Source organism: Homarus americanus, unplaced genomic scaffold (genome assembly GCF_018991925.1).
Source record: "Homarus americanus isolate GMGI-L3 unplaced genomic scaffold, GMGI_Hamer_2.0 scaffold11022, whole genome shotgun sequence".
Lineage (NCBI taxonomy): Eukaryota > Metazoa > Arthropoda > Malacostraca > Decapoda > Nephropidae > Homarus > Homarus americanus.
Window position 1 is genome coordinate 14569822 of NW_024737068.1, and position 15207 is coordinate 14585028.

A 15207-nucleotide genomic window follows, 5' to 3' on the forward strand; every position below is an offset into this window, starting at 1 on the left:
ATTTTAAGGGTCGTTCTAATTTTCATTCTAAGGGTCGTTCTAACGGTCATTCTAAGGGTCATTCTTAACGTTGTTCTGAGGGTCATTCTAAGGGTTGTTCTAAGGGTCATACTATGGGTTGTTCTAAGGGTCGTTGTAAAGGTCATTCTAAAGGTTGTTCTAAGGGTCATTTTACGGGTCATTTTTCGCGTTGTTCTGGAGGTCGTTCTAAGGGTCATTTTAAGGGTTGTTCTAAGGGTCCAGGTCTGATGGGAGTGGATTTTTCGTGGGTGAAGCGCGCGCGCGCGCGTGTGTGTGTGTGTGTGTGTGTGTGTTGACGTAATTCACCACACACACACACACTGTCTTAGGATTTACTGTAATTCCCATATAACACCTGATGGCTTCAATTGAACAGGTCTCTCTCTCTCTCTCGTCGTCACATAGGGGTTTTTCACCATCACACACCTCTGTCTGTTTACACTCACCTGTACATTAATAGTGTATCGATGTCTCTGGTCAGTCTTGCTTGCCACACCGTCAAAATAACCTCCTCACGTCACTATCTTAATAAGGGGATATTTTTAGGCTCTTGTTTGGCCTTCTTTTTTTTCTCTCTCTGTCGCGCGAAGAGAGAAGATGTGATGGAACTCTTGATATATTTTTTTATTTTATCAGCTGATGGATGTTATTTACGTCTCTGTGTAGGGTAGGGTACGGTAGGGCAGGGTGGGTCTATAGTGGTTGTAACTGGGGCAATTTTTAACCATATTTTGTCCTTACATGTATGGTTAGGTTAGGTTAACGTCCATAATGGTTGTAACTGAGACAAATTTGTCCTTTTATGTGTGTTATGAAGTTAAGTGGTAGAGATAGTGTGTCCTGGAGCTTGTGTGTAGTGTATATGATGTGTTGGTGGGAGTGTGTAGGACTCAGAATGCCCACAGTATTTGCTCTGATTTCATTCATTCTCGGGGAGTCTCTTTTTGCCACTTCAAGGCCCAACTTTGATAAACTCTAGTAAAGAAAGTTACTTCAAGGATGATGAGAAAGTTGCGTGGTAAACAAGTACTGTTGTTGTAAGTAAGTTGTGATTATTTGTTTATTGTTTCAGAATAAGGATGAGGTTGTAATAATTATGAATACTTCCCTTTAGTTTAAGCCTGTTTTTCTTCCAAGAATATGACCCAGATTAGTAGTTAGGGGGAAAGGAAGGTCTGAGGGTGGAGAGGGGGATATATTGGGGGTGTGGTGAAGGGGAGGTAGTAGTAGGGCTTAGGGGGGTTATATTGGGGAAGTGATGGAAGGGTGTTGGGGGGGGAGGTAGGATAACATCGATAGGGGTGAGTGGTTCAGAGAAGATGCTTATCATGTTAGTCTCCTTTGTAGTATAGGATCAGGGGGGTGGGGGTGACACTCTGTTCCTAGGACGTCGGGGGGGGAGGAGAGAGGGGTGCACTGGTTCTAGGACGTCGGGAGGAGGAGGGGGTAGTGGGGTGCGGTAGGTGGGGTTCAGGTACACTATAAAGCGCCCGGAGTGTTTATCTCTGGGATTTTGATAGTCAGTCGAGGGGAAAATCGCTAAAGAGTCAATGGAAGCTTTAGTGAGGGAGCTGAGGGATGGTGGAGGGAGGGAGAGTGATAATGAGGGAGAAGTGGAAGATGAAGAGGGAGAGTGATAATGAGGGAGAAGTGGAAGATGAAGAGGGAGAGTGATAATGAGGGAGAAGTGGAAGATGAAGAGGGAGAGTGATAATGAGGGAATATATAACATAATTAAATAAGATGAATTGAAAAAAAAAAGAAAAAAAGAGTGATAATTAGAGGAGATGGGGAGAGACGGAAGGAGAGACAAGAGGGGGTGAAGTAGGGTGACGAGAGAGAGAGAGAAAGAGATATGATAAATGAAGGAAGAACAAAGGAGTAATGTAAAGATATGGTAATATGAAAGTAGAAGAGAAGGAGGAAGGAGGCTGAACCTAAGGAGGAGGATGAGGAAGAGGAAGAAAAAGGGACGAGGAGGAGGGAGAAAAAGAAGACGAGAAGGAAGAAGAGGAGGAGGAGGAAGGACGGTAAGCCTGAGGAGGAGGGAGGAGGAGGAAGGACTGTGAGCCTGAGGAGGAGGAGGAGGGAGAAGAAATGACGGCTAGGAATGGAAGGAAGAGGAGAATAAAAGGGTCGTAAAAGAGGATGATTAGAAAGAGAAAAAGATGGAGAATAAGAAGAGGAGTAAAGAGACGAAGAGGAATAGGAGGAGAAGAAGAAGAAGAAGACGAACGGGACACACTATATTGTGAACTTGGGCCAAAAGTTATCAACAAGCCGTCAGTAAATTTGGCTTGTATTATCTTATTTTAATTAGTTTCTGAAGAACTTTTGTCCGAGCCGCCGCCACCACCACCATCACCCAGGGTCAGAACCTCTCCCACCACCACCACCACTAGCACCATCACCACTAGTACCACCACCATGCATTAGAGTGTTTTTCTTGCCATATAGTGTGCGTTTCTTCTCGCATGTTGTGTTTCCTATAGTGTATAGCTATGTATACTGGTGTGTGTGTGTGTGTGTGTGTGTGTGTGTGTGTGTGTGTGTGTGTGGTAAGTAAAACTCACCGCCTCACAGCTCGGGGTGTGTCAGTGCTACAACCTGACCACATTGTTACTGTTTCACATCATCTCGTTAGTGTAAGTCACACCTGAACGTAAAGTGAATTCCTAACAGCCAAATAAATCACGGGTGTTTTTCTTAAGATAAATATACACTATATATCAGGTACCTTCAAGAGACCTCCAGCACTCGAAATATTCAGCTACGTGTATGGCTTGAAACACACTCGGTGGACCCCAGGTGAGAGTGGAAAGGTCTGTCGTTGGCCCGGGAGTTCTTGCAGTCGCCCAGGTCACTCCTTGTCAGCCGTAGTAACAAGTCTCCGTGCACTTGTAAGCTTGGACCAGTTACTTGTTAATGTTGGGAGGTTTACTGTCTTTATGGCCGCTAACCTCGTCAGGGTGGGAGCTGTGGAGGGAGGGAGGGGGGTTAGTCTAGCCACACGTAGTCGTTCTTAATGACTGACTTTAGCATATTACAGCGATCCACCCTTGCCTCTACCACACGTTCACTGCCAGGATGTGCTAGTGTGGTGGTAATAGTGATGGTAGTGGTAGTGGTAATGGTATGGGTGTGTTGTTTTGGATGGTGTATGGTGGCAGAAGATGATCTTGATATACCAGACGGTGGACGTATTAAGTGTTGTGTTGAGTCAGTTTCAGGTTTGGTAGTGTACGCGGTGAAGGTGTGTCGTTGTTGCGTTCATCTCGTCACTTACACACCTCTCAGCTTTGTGTTAACCCTAGTGATCACAACCCTTGTATCATGGGCTCAGACTTGATATGTTTGAGTGTGTCTGTGAATCTAAAATGTGAACTTCCGAGCTTAAAACACTTAAACTCTTATCAGAATTAGTGCCGTGCCAACTGTGAGCCTCAAGACAGACGGTGTGATAGCAAAACTAGACTCAAGAAACATATGAGTGCCAATGTACTAAGAGTCACTGGTGGGAGAAGGCGGACGATAGTTTATTTTGATGTGGCTCTTGATATGCTTGACGAACGCCGGACACAGTTGTCACAGTGCAGAGAAGTCCCAGATACCCTCAGTACCAGGTAACAAACTTCACACCTGTGTCAATATCACTGGAGTCAATAGGTAACGCCACACACACACACACACACACACACACACACACACACACACACAAAAGGTCCCCCGTAAACACTTGGTGCTGAAGGAGTGTGAGGGTGTCCTTCAGCACGGCCCCTCACTGTCTGTACGGCTCACGGCCCAGGATCAGGACGACAGGATCTGATTAGGTAAGGATATCGCTAAGTAGTGCGTGTGTACAGTGTGTGTGTGTGTGTGCAGATACTTAGCCCAAGAGGGGAGGGGTCTGGTCTGAGTTCTATCCCCGCCCCTCCCCGCACACCGTTAAGAACCAAGTGACAAACTCTTATTGAATTCCTTGCCGGTACGGGGGGGATAACCTGCTCCCTCATTACCATATTAAATACAAACCCAGCATATTGAGGATGATGTTTACAAGTTAGAACAGTGTTAGCATATAAACCGCGCCATTAGCTCCCCGGATCTTGTTTGTGAGCGAGCGAGTGGACGCCAAAAGGGCTGTTGTTAAGGCGTGGTCACTCTACCTTGGTTGCCTTGTATATTGTGTTTGTAATATTCTCTCTCTCTCTCTCTCTCTCTCTCTCTCTCTCTCTCTCTCTCTCTCTCTCTTAACTTCCTTGTGGTGGCAAATTTTTCCCCCAAACATTTAATCTTTTAAACTTACTTTTAGAATTTAAACTTTTCATCCAGAATTTTTTAAACTCTATTCCATTTTTTTTTCAATAGTGCTCGAGAATTTTTTTTTTTGCCTCCCCCTCGTCCCCCTTACCGTGATTCTCGTTTTCTATGTCTTATAAATTATTCTATTGACTTTAAAATAGTTGCTTCACGTTAACTTGGAGTCAGTGTAGAAGTTGTGGCGAAAATTCCCTCTCGTCAATTGGCATTGCCTGGCCTCTGCTTGTGGTGTGTGGATATGTGATTGGTGTATAGCTAGTGAATGTTGATATTGATTGGTTTAAAGCTAGTGAATGTTGATATTGATTGGTTTAAAGCTAGTGAATGTTGATTTTGATTGGTTTAAAATTAGTGAACGTTGGTTTTGATTGATTTAAAGTTAGTGAATGATGATTTGGATTGGTTTAAAGCTAGTAAACGTTGATTTTGATTGGTTTAAAGCTATTGAATGTTGAATTTTGATTGGTTTAAAGCTAGAACGTTAATGAAACACTTTACATGTGGCGTCATCATGTGTATAGCAACAGTGTGGTACTTCTCAGGCGACACAGTAATGCCGAGACGGTATTCATTTTGGCGGGAAAGACTCACAGTCCTCACCCACCTACAGAACCAATCGTAAACAATAACGTGTTCTTGTGATCTCAGGCTGATGATCTGACCCGGCTTAACTGATATTACTGATCTGAGACTAAACTTGAGTCTTTATCTCGTTGAGTCTTGGAGAGTCTTGATGAAAGGTGTAAATTGAGGCTTTGTTTAATTATTTCCTGAAAAAAAAAAGTGAAAAACTCTAGCGATTCATTATAGTTCAGGATCTTTTGGTGAGTTTAATTCTGTACTTTTGATGATATAAGCGGGGGGTTCTTTCCTCACCAAACACAAGATAACATTACTACTGATTACTGGATCTGAGAGTTAAGTTCCTGGTAATGGAGAGTCGGTATGTGTTTATACTAGTCAATCCGCCGTGCCAGTTAAGTGTGTGTGTGTGTGTGTGTGTGTGTGTGTAAAGTTGCTATAGTCTCTCATTTTCTATTTTCAGTATTGTTAGTGTTGGGCCGCAGAGACTATTTACCTCCTCCCCCCACACACACATCCCCTTCACCCACACCCCCTCACCCCCCACCCCCTCACCCCCACCTCCCCCACACCCCACAGTCTTGTTTCCTCAGTACAAGCACGTGACGATAACCAAACCAGCTTGCAAAATTCAACGACTGTTTTAACTGTAGCTGAGAGACTGTTTAATACTTGAATGTGTCTGTGTAATGCTTGGGGGGGGGGCTCTTGTTAGGGTGATACTGGGGTTATGGGTGAGGGTGAGGGGTGATGGTGAAGGTGAGGGTGATGGTGAGAGTGAGGGTGATGGTGAAGGTGAGGGTGAGAGTGAGGTGAGGGTGAGGGTGGATGTTATGGTGAGGGTGGGGCTCCGCTGGTTGAGTTCGGCTTCATCATCTCACTAAGTCGTTTCTATTTTTACTCCCAGTGTGATCAAGGACTTTGTGAGCATCAACAGGTGAAAGAATTAACCAGGAAAGTGTTGTGTTGACTGGCTTTGTTTACTTACATAAGCTTTAAGATACGTTTAGCTTTACTACAGGAATAAATACTACATTTATCTCACGTATTGACCTAAATAGATAGTAATGTTATTCTATTTCATGACTCTTAAGATTCTTGGCAAGACACGTTTGTTGTTGTCCTAGTTTACGTTAGGGGAAAAACTGCTTTACTCTGGCCAGCAGTGAGCCTCGAGGATCCAACCGGAGCTTTTCTGCTGACGTCATAGATACAGAAAAAGTATTAGCATTTATCCCGTTGATCTTTTGATACTTTATATATACATAATAAATCTTAATACATATTTTTGTGGGATATAAAGTGTAAACATTGTCTTAATTGCATGATAATATACGTAAGTGATAAAAGAGTTTTAGTGTTGATTTAGAATACCTAACAAACAATATTGACGATGATCCTTAGGTAAATTCCTCTGCTCTACCTGGCGGGGGAGGTGAGGGCAGCGGCGTAACAGTACAGTAAACTCGGTCAGCAGCAGTACAGGGTGGAGGCTGGTGATGAGTGGATGGTGCCGACGACCGTACACGGAGGTGAACTGGTTATACACTATACTGTCTTTACACCAAATATTTAGGAGAATATAAGGGGGAAATATTCTGTGTTTACCGTGTTTATATTGTAAGTTGGTGTAAATATGATTAAAGTTGTATATTTAAGAACACGCATAAATAAATATAACTCACACATACAAAGGCTTCAGAAAAAAGGAAGGTGTGTGTGTGTGTGTGTGTGTGATCAACTAGCAACAAGAGGAGGAAGGCTATTAGGCAAGTTAAGCTATTGTGTCGTACCGAGGAGTCAACACTGGAGGAGGGCGGAACAAACTTATTATTATTACTTATATAAGGAGAGGCTCGAGGAGGAGGAGCAGAGGTTGTAAATTTTTTTTTTTTACGGGGACTAGCCCACCCGGACACAGGTCATTGACCCACATCGGGACCTGGGATCCGTAAATGTAATAATAATAATAATAATAATAATAATAATAATAATAATAATAATACAAAAATTATAAAAGATCAAGAGTGAAAAACAATACTGTATATGTATGTTGTGTTGTCAATGGTGAGAGAAACAATTGAGACCCTGCAAGTGTGTGTGAATGAGGCAGAAAGTCAGATCAGCAACTTGAGACTTGGTCACAATTTTTATGGTGCCATATGGCAGCAGGGTCTACCATTAGACAACACATTATGCGTCCAATATCTTCCCAGACGGTAGTGCCTCCCTGTTTGGTAGCTGCCTACTACCTAACAACAGTTGTGTTAGGGAGACGTGTGAGCATGGCGGTGTTGTAAGGATTGAGGAAGAAGTGTGGGCGGGTGAGGGAGGTGGAGGAGGGAGGGACAACAGTGAGGGAGGTGGAGGAGGGAGGGACGCTTGTGAGGGAGGTGGAGGAGGAATGGCCAGTAGTGATGGAGGTAGAAGAGAGGAGAACCAGTAGTGAGGGAAGTGGAGGAGGGAGGGCCAGCAGTGATGAGGGGCCAAGAGTGAGGGAGGCGAAGGAGGGAGAGGCAGCAGTGAGAGAGGGAGTCACCTGCCTTCACCTGCTACATTTCTGCTGTTTTTATCCTTTCTTTTGCTCCTGCCATACTCTCTCTCTCTCTCACCAAACTCTTCCTGCTTCTTGTTTTCACAGGGCGGTGTTAACCTTCGTGCAACTCAAAATTTTGACGTTTTTCCGATGTTGTTGCCGTGTAACTTTCTGCCTTACACGCCTCCACAAGTTTGATACCTGCTTCTTGGTACCCTGGCCCTCTCTGGGATGCCCTAGCCCTATGTATGGTGCCCTGGCCTATTATGTGGTACCATGGCCCTATGTGTGGTACTCTGGCCCTCTATGTGGTACTCTGGTTCTCTGTGTGGTACTCTGGCCCTCTGTGTGGTACTCTGGCCCTCTGTGTGGTACTCTGGCCCTCTGTGTGGTACCCTGGCTCTTTGTATGGTACTCTGGCCCTCTGTGTGGTACCCTGGCCTTTCATACCAACGTGCCTGTTTGTGGTAGACTATTGATTACTACCGTTGTCTAATTATCTTACTTCACTGTCTCCTGGCCTCTGTTGCCTTACTGGTACTTGAGTGAATTCTAGTGGTGGCAGCCAAGGCCTTTGACAACACTCTCCTACATGTTTGGTTTGTGACAGGGCGGTGGCTACAGGCTCTCACCCCAGTACCCGGTATGATGATTGGTGTATTGTGTATTGTGCATGTGTATTGTGTATGTGTATTGTGTATGTGTATAAATATTAGACTTAAGAATAAACCTGGTGTCTTAACCCGTTGAGGCGATATATATTCACTTTAGACGTAGGGGACGGGGGTAATTGTAGCGAGCAACGAGTGCGTTTAACTCAGAAAATCTATATTTAGGCGGGAGGTCAAGTTTCACGCGTCCTTGACCTGAAAAATTCGTGGGCCAGAGCGTGACCTGCCCTCCTGCACGGTATACCTGCACTGTAGCCCAATTGTAACGAGGAAAATCTATGACATGTGACCTTAACCTTTGACCTGTAAAATTAGAGGTTGTAGTTCTTGAGGCAGCAGTAATGGGGTCACGGTATATCAGGTAGTTGGGGCACATGACAAGAAGGGCCCCCACCAATAGCCAAGAAGACAAAGGGGGCCCCAGCAGTAGCCCACAAGACAAGGAGGGCCCTCACCAGTAGTCCATAAGACAAGGAGGGCCCCCACCATTAGCCAAAAAGACAAAGAAGGCCCCCACCAGTAGCCCACAAGATAAGGAGGGCCCCCCACCAATAGCCAACAAGACAAAGAGGGCCCCCAGCAGTAGCCCACAAGACAAGGAGGGCCCCCATCAATAGCCAAGAAGACAAAGATGGCCCCCACCAGTAGCCCACAAGATAAGGAGGGCCCCCACCAATAGCCAAGAAGACAAAGAGGGCCCCCAGCAGTAGCCCACAAGACAAAGAGGGCCCCCAGCAGTAGCCCACAAGACAAGGAGGGCCCCCATCTTTAGCCCACAAGACAAGGAGGGCCCCTTAACAGTAACCCACCGACCGTCAGCTGTCAGGAGGGTGTGGAAGTGGTCACGTGATGGTGGTGCACATGTTAACGCTTACCACAACACCTCTGAGTTTGGTCACGTTTGATGTTATGTTACACCGGCGACGTATCAGAGAACGTGAGTCACTATTTACCCATGACAAAATATTATGGACTCTTACCAAATATTAAATGACGTTCAGTATGTTTGTTAGGTTATTGAAGTCATGAATAGGTGTTTGTGATTGGTTTCTGTCATGATTGGGTGTTTGTGGTTGGTTTGGGTCGTGATTGAGTGTTTATGATTGGTTTGTGTCATTCGGTGTTTGTGTTTGTAATTGGGGGTCCGTGATTGGTCTGTGTCATTGGGTGTTCTTGATTGGTTTGTGTAATAATTGGGTGTTTGTGATTGGTCTGTGTCCTGATTGGTGTTTGTGATTGGGCTGCCTCATGATTGGTAACCCGTTGTAGTACTTTAGAGAGCGGCAGGAGTAGACTTGTGTTAGCGAGCCATTAAAGATCGCGTGTCCCCCTTGAGTCTCGGTGGTTATATGGACGTGAGGACAGCGTATATATATAGCTAGTAAAGTAAGGTGATATCAGTGTGTCTCTCTCTCTCTCTCTCTCTCTCTCTCTCTCTCTCTCTCTCTAATCATTTAAATCCACTATATTCCTCTTAACTTCCTCCTCTCACTACCAGTAAAACTTCCTTTCTCTCCGCTGTCCAAACTTCTCTTCTGTCACACTTCGCTCACTCCTTCCTCGTGCTACAGAATCTCATTGAGTTTTGGGAGAGGAAAAAAAAGTGATGCCGGCCTGATTTTAGCTTCAACTTGACAAGAGGAAGTGTGGGGTGACCCCGTTTGGCACCGTGGCTGCGAGTCCGGGTGTGACCTGCTCTCTCGCTTTGACCCCGCCCACTGCTGCCTATATACTGCTTCCTGTTTTTTTTTTGTGAGGTGGCCACTTGTCTATTGACCCTTTTTTCACTTACGATATGGGATTACCTGAAGAATATCTACCCTACCTTATTTCATCTAAAAATTAACCACCCTAATGCTAACCTAATCTAACGCTAACCTAACCTCATCCCCCCCAAAATAGTATTAGGGTGATTAATCTTTAGATGAAATAAATTGGGGTGGATATTCTTCAGGTGATCCACGATATGATGCTACACAGTACAGGTCACGGCGCCGCCGCCCACGATTGTCCTGGTGGTGTGTGAAGCTGGAGGGCGCCCGGCAGTCAGGCTGCCTTAAGCCGGAACGCGTTACGTCATGTCTCAAAAAACAGGCAACACAACCCAGCCATACTAAACCTGACGATCCTAGCATTAGACTCCTAATGTATATGAACCTCTGTCCTGCGTGGCAGTGAACAGTGATATCACCCACATGACTCTGACCTATGTATACTATTAATGAATATACTCTGTAATCTAATTCTTTGTGTATGAACCTCTATCCTGCGTGGCAGTGAGAAGTGATAGTACCCTCAGTGTCAAAACCTGACTGAATTACTCAGAATAGGCAAACTGTACTCCAAGCTTTGTCAATAAATTTGTTAACTAAAAACTAGCATTGGTTAAGTTAGGTCATGATTGGATAGGTCTGGTCAGGTTATGTTACTTTACATTATATTTCTTTAGGTTAAGGTAAGAATCACGAAAAGCTTAACCCTTTCCAGCTTATTTTACCTTTAGATTAACCTAACTTAACCCCCCCACCCCCAGGTATCGATAGGGTATCTATAATCACCACTTGAAATAAAATAAGCTGAGGTGGGGCTAATCTTCATGTGATCCTAAAGTAGAGTAAGGATTAGTTGGTTCGTGTGGTCTGCTTCAACATGACATCACGAGCTCGAACCATCCCTAGCCAGGCTATACCGAGCGCCCACTAGCCGCGTGTAACAGTGAGGTTCTCTGTGTGTCTGTCCGCTCACACAACACGGTGGGTGGGGCGGAAGACGATGGTGGAGACTGTGGGGGTGAGGGGGTGTGGGGGGGGAAGAAGATGATGGTGTCACCGCCCCCTCCTTCTCCTCCTCCTGACCCGGGGAATAATAAAAATTGGTCTGGTTATAAAAGTTGCCTGGTACAGTAGAAGTTTGGTGCAGGGTCGGCCATTAACGAAGGCTGGTTTCCTAGTAATGTGGAGGGTTATTAGTTGTGCTGTGATGTTGTTTTAGGTGTTGTTGGTGTTGTTGTTGTTGTGGAGGAGGGGGTGCTGGGTGGGTGTGGGCACCTTATTCTTCATATATAATTAGTAACTGTCTTATGGATCTCTGAAACTCTCCTGTACGTCCTCCTCCCCGTCGCTACCAGCCAACTCTGCAAACATAGCTTACGTGAGCCACATCCTCCTCCTCCTCCTCTTCCTCTTCCTCCTCGCCCTCTTCGTCCTTCCATGAAAAAATTTCGGGAGATATAACCGTTCACATAACCGATTTGTGAGGCAGGGCAGTGATTCTTCAGCCACACACACACTACACACACTGAGATGACACAAGATGACGTCCTCAGTCAGTCGGAGATGAGGCCTTAACGTACAGGTGGGTACAAGAGCTCATTCCTGCACACGCACACACACACACACAAACACACTCAAATCAGCTGATGTTTGTAAACAGTCCCAGACATTGCTGGACATATTAAATTCCCAACAGTGAAAAACTTGAGGGAATTCTTTTACAGTCGCCAATTTGAATACACATTACCTACTTTAATTAACAATATGGAGAGGTTGTTGACGCGATGGACCGCCGTGCATCCATATTAAGGGCAATGTGAGGAGAGGGCGGTGGTGTTGGTAGGGGGTCACGGTGGTGTTAGTGGGGGGTTGCGATGGTGTTGGTGGGGGGTTATGGTGGTGTTAGTGGGGGGTGGCAGTGGTGTTGAAGAGGGGTTGCGGTGTTGTTAGTGGGGGCTTGCAGTGGTGGTGTTGGTGGGGGCTTGCAGCGGTGGTGTTGGTGGGGGATTGTGGTGGTTTTGGAGGGGGTTTGCGGTGGTGTTGGTGGGGGGTTGTAGCGGTGGTGTTGGTGGGAGGTTGTGGTGGTTTTGGAGGGGGTTTGCGGTGGTGTTGGAAGGTTATGGTGGAGTCGATGAGAAACTTAACTGGAGAAAACACATACAAGCCATTCACAGTAAAGTCAATATACAGTGCGGTATCATGTATCACACTCGACAGTCACTCACTCTCACAGCAATGAAAGAAATCTATCATGATCTTGTTTACCAACACCTGATACACTGTCACACACTACGGGGGGCCTCTGGCTCTTCAAAAACACAATCCCTGGTTACTGCACAAAGGAGAGTTTTACGGACAATGACCTACTTGAAAAACAGATCACACAAACGAAAAAAATTGCTAATTTGAAAATGTTAAAATTTGAAGATATTAACACCTACTGCTGTGCCCTCTTTGTTTACAAATCTATCAATCATTTGTTTGACGATAATTATTTCCAGTTCCGGAATAATCAGTGATACAACTTCAGGCACCCCGAGCTATTAAGACAAACCCCCATGCGCTCCTCTCAGTCCCAGACCTCCATAAAATATCACAGTGTGAAGGTGTGGAACAACTTACCCCTACCCATCCGAGCAAACTCTATGCTCCCTTCCTTGAAATCATCTCTTAAAAAATATCTATTGTCTAAGTATTACTATTTCCTGTAACACCTACTATATATACAGTACCTGCTTTTATTGTACCATCAAAAACGTTTTATCCGGAATTATCATGTAAATAGATAAAAAATTACCATTACAATAATTATATTTGCCAACTAGACATAATCCTGACAGCTCTGTCCTCTTGCTCAACCTTAATACTGTACAACCCATGTTGTACTGCTCCCCCATTATATTTATATTTTTTTTAAGTTCCACTGTAATTTATGTATATACATATAATATAAATAAAAAAAGTTAATAAATAAATAAAATAAATAAATATTGAAGTGATAACCGTGGTAACATTATGAGATGTACTTATTACTACCATGCTATTGTACTATTCCAGAAGATACTAAATGTTACATAATACTTCCTTGAGATAAATGTATAGTATATATCAGGTGCCTAAAAGAGAGCTCAGGTTCTCAACTGGCTCAGCCATGTTAATATTGTTATTATTATCCACTCTGTGTCTGTATTTTTCTTGCTAAATAAACTGTTTCAATTCAATTCAATTCAATTGTTGGAGGGAGGACTGGAGGGGCGAGAGGATGCTGGAGAGTGATATAGTGTTGGAGGAGGGATGAAGAGGTTTGGTTCGAGGAGGAGACAGAGGTGTTGAGAGAAGGTACCAAACCGGTGAGGAGCAGTAGACTATAGGTCGTGGGGGGTCGTGGTACTTAAGGGAGAGGGGTCGTGCTATTTAAGAGGAGGGGGTCATGGCGGTGGGGGTCAGGACGTTTGGTTGTAAGAGGGAGAAAGAGGAGAGATGATGAAATAATGTCGAAGAAAGAAGAGATGGAGGATACAGGAAGTGGAGGAGAGAAGGAGTTGAAGGAGGGAAGGACGAACAAACAGGTAAAGGCGGTGGAGGTAGAAGAAAGAAAGGGAAGAAGAGGAACAAAAAAGAAAAATGAATAAAACAGGAAATAGAATAAAGAGGAAGAAGAAGGAACAAGAAAGAACCTTCTCCTCCTTTTTATTTAGATAGAGGTGGGGGAAGGAAGTTATAGTTCGGAATTTGAAGAAATTTAGGAGGAGGTAGGAGAGAACGGGCTGACCGCCCTGATGTAGGTTAGCTAAGCTAATAGTGTGTTAGAGTTGTGTCATGGGTTAGTTATTGTCTGTCGACATAGGCCTACCCAATCCCATACTTGGGTGTTTTGAGGGCCTTATTTCATATTTCGCCGACTCTACCGGCGGATGCTGGTGTAGAGAGGTTGTCTATTGCCTGGCCGTATAGGTCGAGGGTGGTAATGGACCTTTTGAGATTTGGTAACTTTTTGGGAACCATGTATGGTTGTTGTCGTTGTCTGGTGAGAGTCTTTGAGGGAGTTCTTGCTCTGATCTTTCTATCTTTTGCCAGACTCTGCTGGCCAGCGTGTGCAGCTGATGGGTTTTATTCTCAAGTCTCTATGTATCTCGGCTGTGGTTCTGGTGAAGGGGTATCTTTCACCTGTGACGAATCTTAGGGCTTCATTTTGGACCACCTGTAATTTTAATATTTGAGTGGTGGTCATAGTATGAAGAGGTATTGCTGGGTAAGTTAATATCGGTGTGATAAATGATGTCACCAGGCGGAGTTTTATTTTCCCAGGAAGCGCTTTAAAGCGGTAGAGTTTTCTCAGCTCTCTTCTTGCCTTTTCCTTCCTGGTGTGGACATGATGGGAGTAACCTGTCGTGGATATATGTAGGCCCAGGAGGGTGCCTCTGCTTTTGTATTCTATCTGGGCATTATTGGTTACTAATGGATGGGTTTTCCTTCTGCATAAGGGTATTACTGTGAATTCCGGGGACTGGTTTGGATTTTCCATTGTTTTTCGTCTGGTGTTGTCGACCTGTAACGCTCGCGATTTTCCTTAATGTGTTGTTATTTGAGTGATGTCATCTGCATAAACAATATATTCGTTTCCTATTCTAGTGGGAGGCGGGGTGTCACTTGTGTAAATAATATATAGGGTGGGGGAGGGGACGCTCCCCTGAGGGACTCCGCTCATGAGTGGGAAGGTCTCTCCTGTGTGTTGTCCTACCCTCAGTCTGGCATTTCTGCCGTCAAGAAAGTTTCAAAGCAGCTTTTCAATGTTGGTGGGAAGTCCGAGTTGGAGGATCTTATATTTTAGACCGTCATGCCAGACTTTGTCAAATGCCTTCGCTACTTCCCGGAGAGTTAGATTACATTGTCTACCACTCGCTGCAGCTATCGCTGTTGTGGTGGACTTCCCTTTCCTGATCCCGAATTGTCTGCAGTTGACTCTGTTGGTTGTTTCCAGGTGATTTCTCAGACGGTTATTGATGATTTTTTCAAGGATTTTTCCAGGTACTTCGAGGAGGGATAAAAGCCCCTTCCCCTCCCCTAACCCCTGCCCTCCCTGACCCTCCCCGACCCCCCTGACCCTCCCCGACCCCCGACCCCCCGCCACCCTCCTGACCCTCCCCGACCCCCTGGCTAGTGGCCCCCCTCCCCGACCCCCCTGACCCTCCTGACCCTCCCTAACCCTCCTAACCTCCTAACCCTCCCTAACCTTGTTCCGCCTAGGTAACATTACATAGTCACCTAACGTTCTCTTTTTTCCAACATCGACATAATTCTCGCA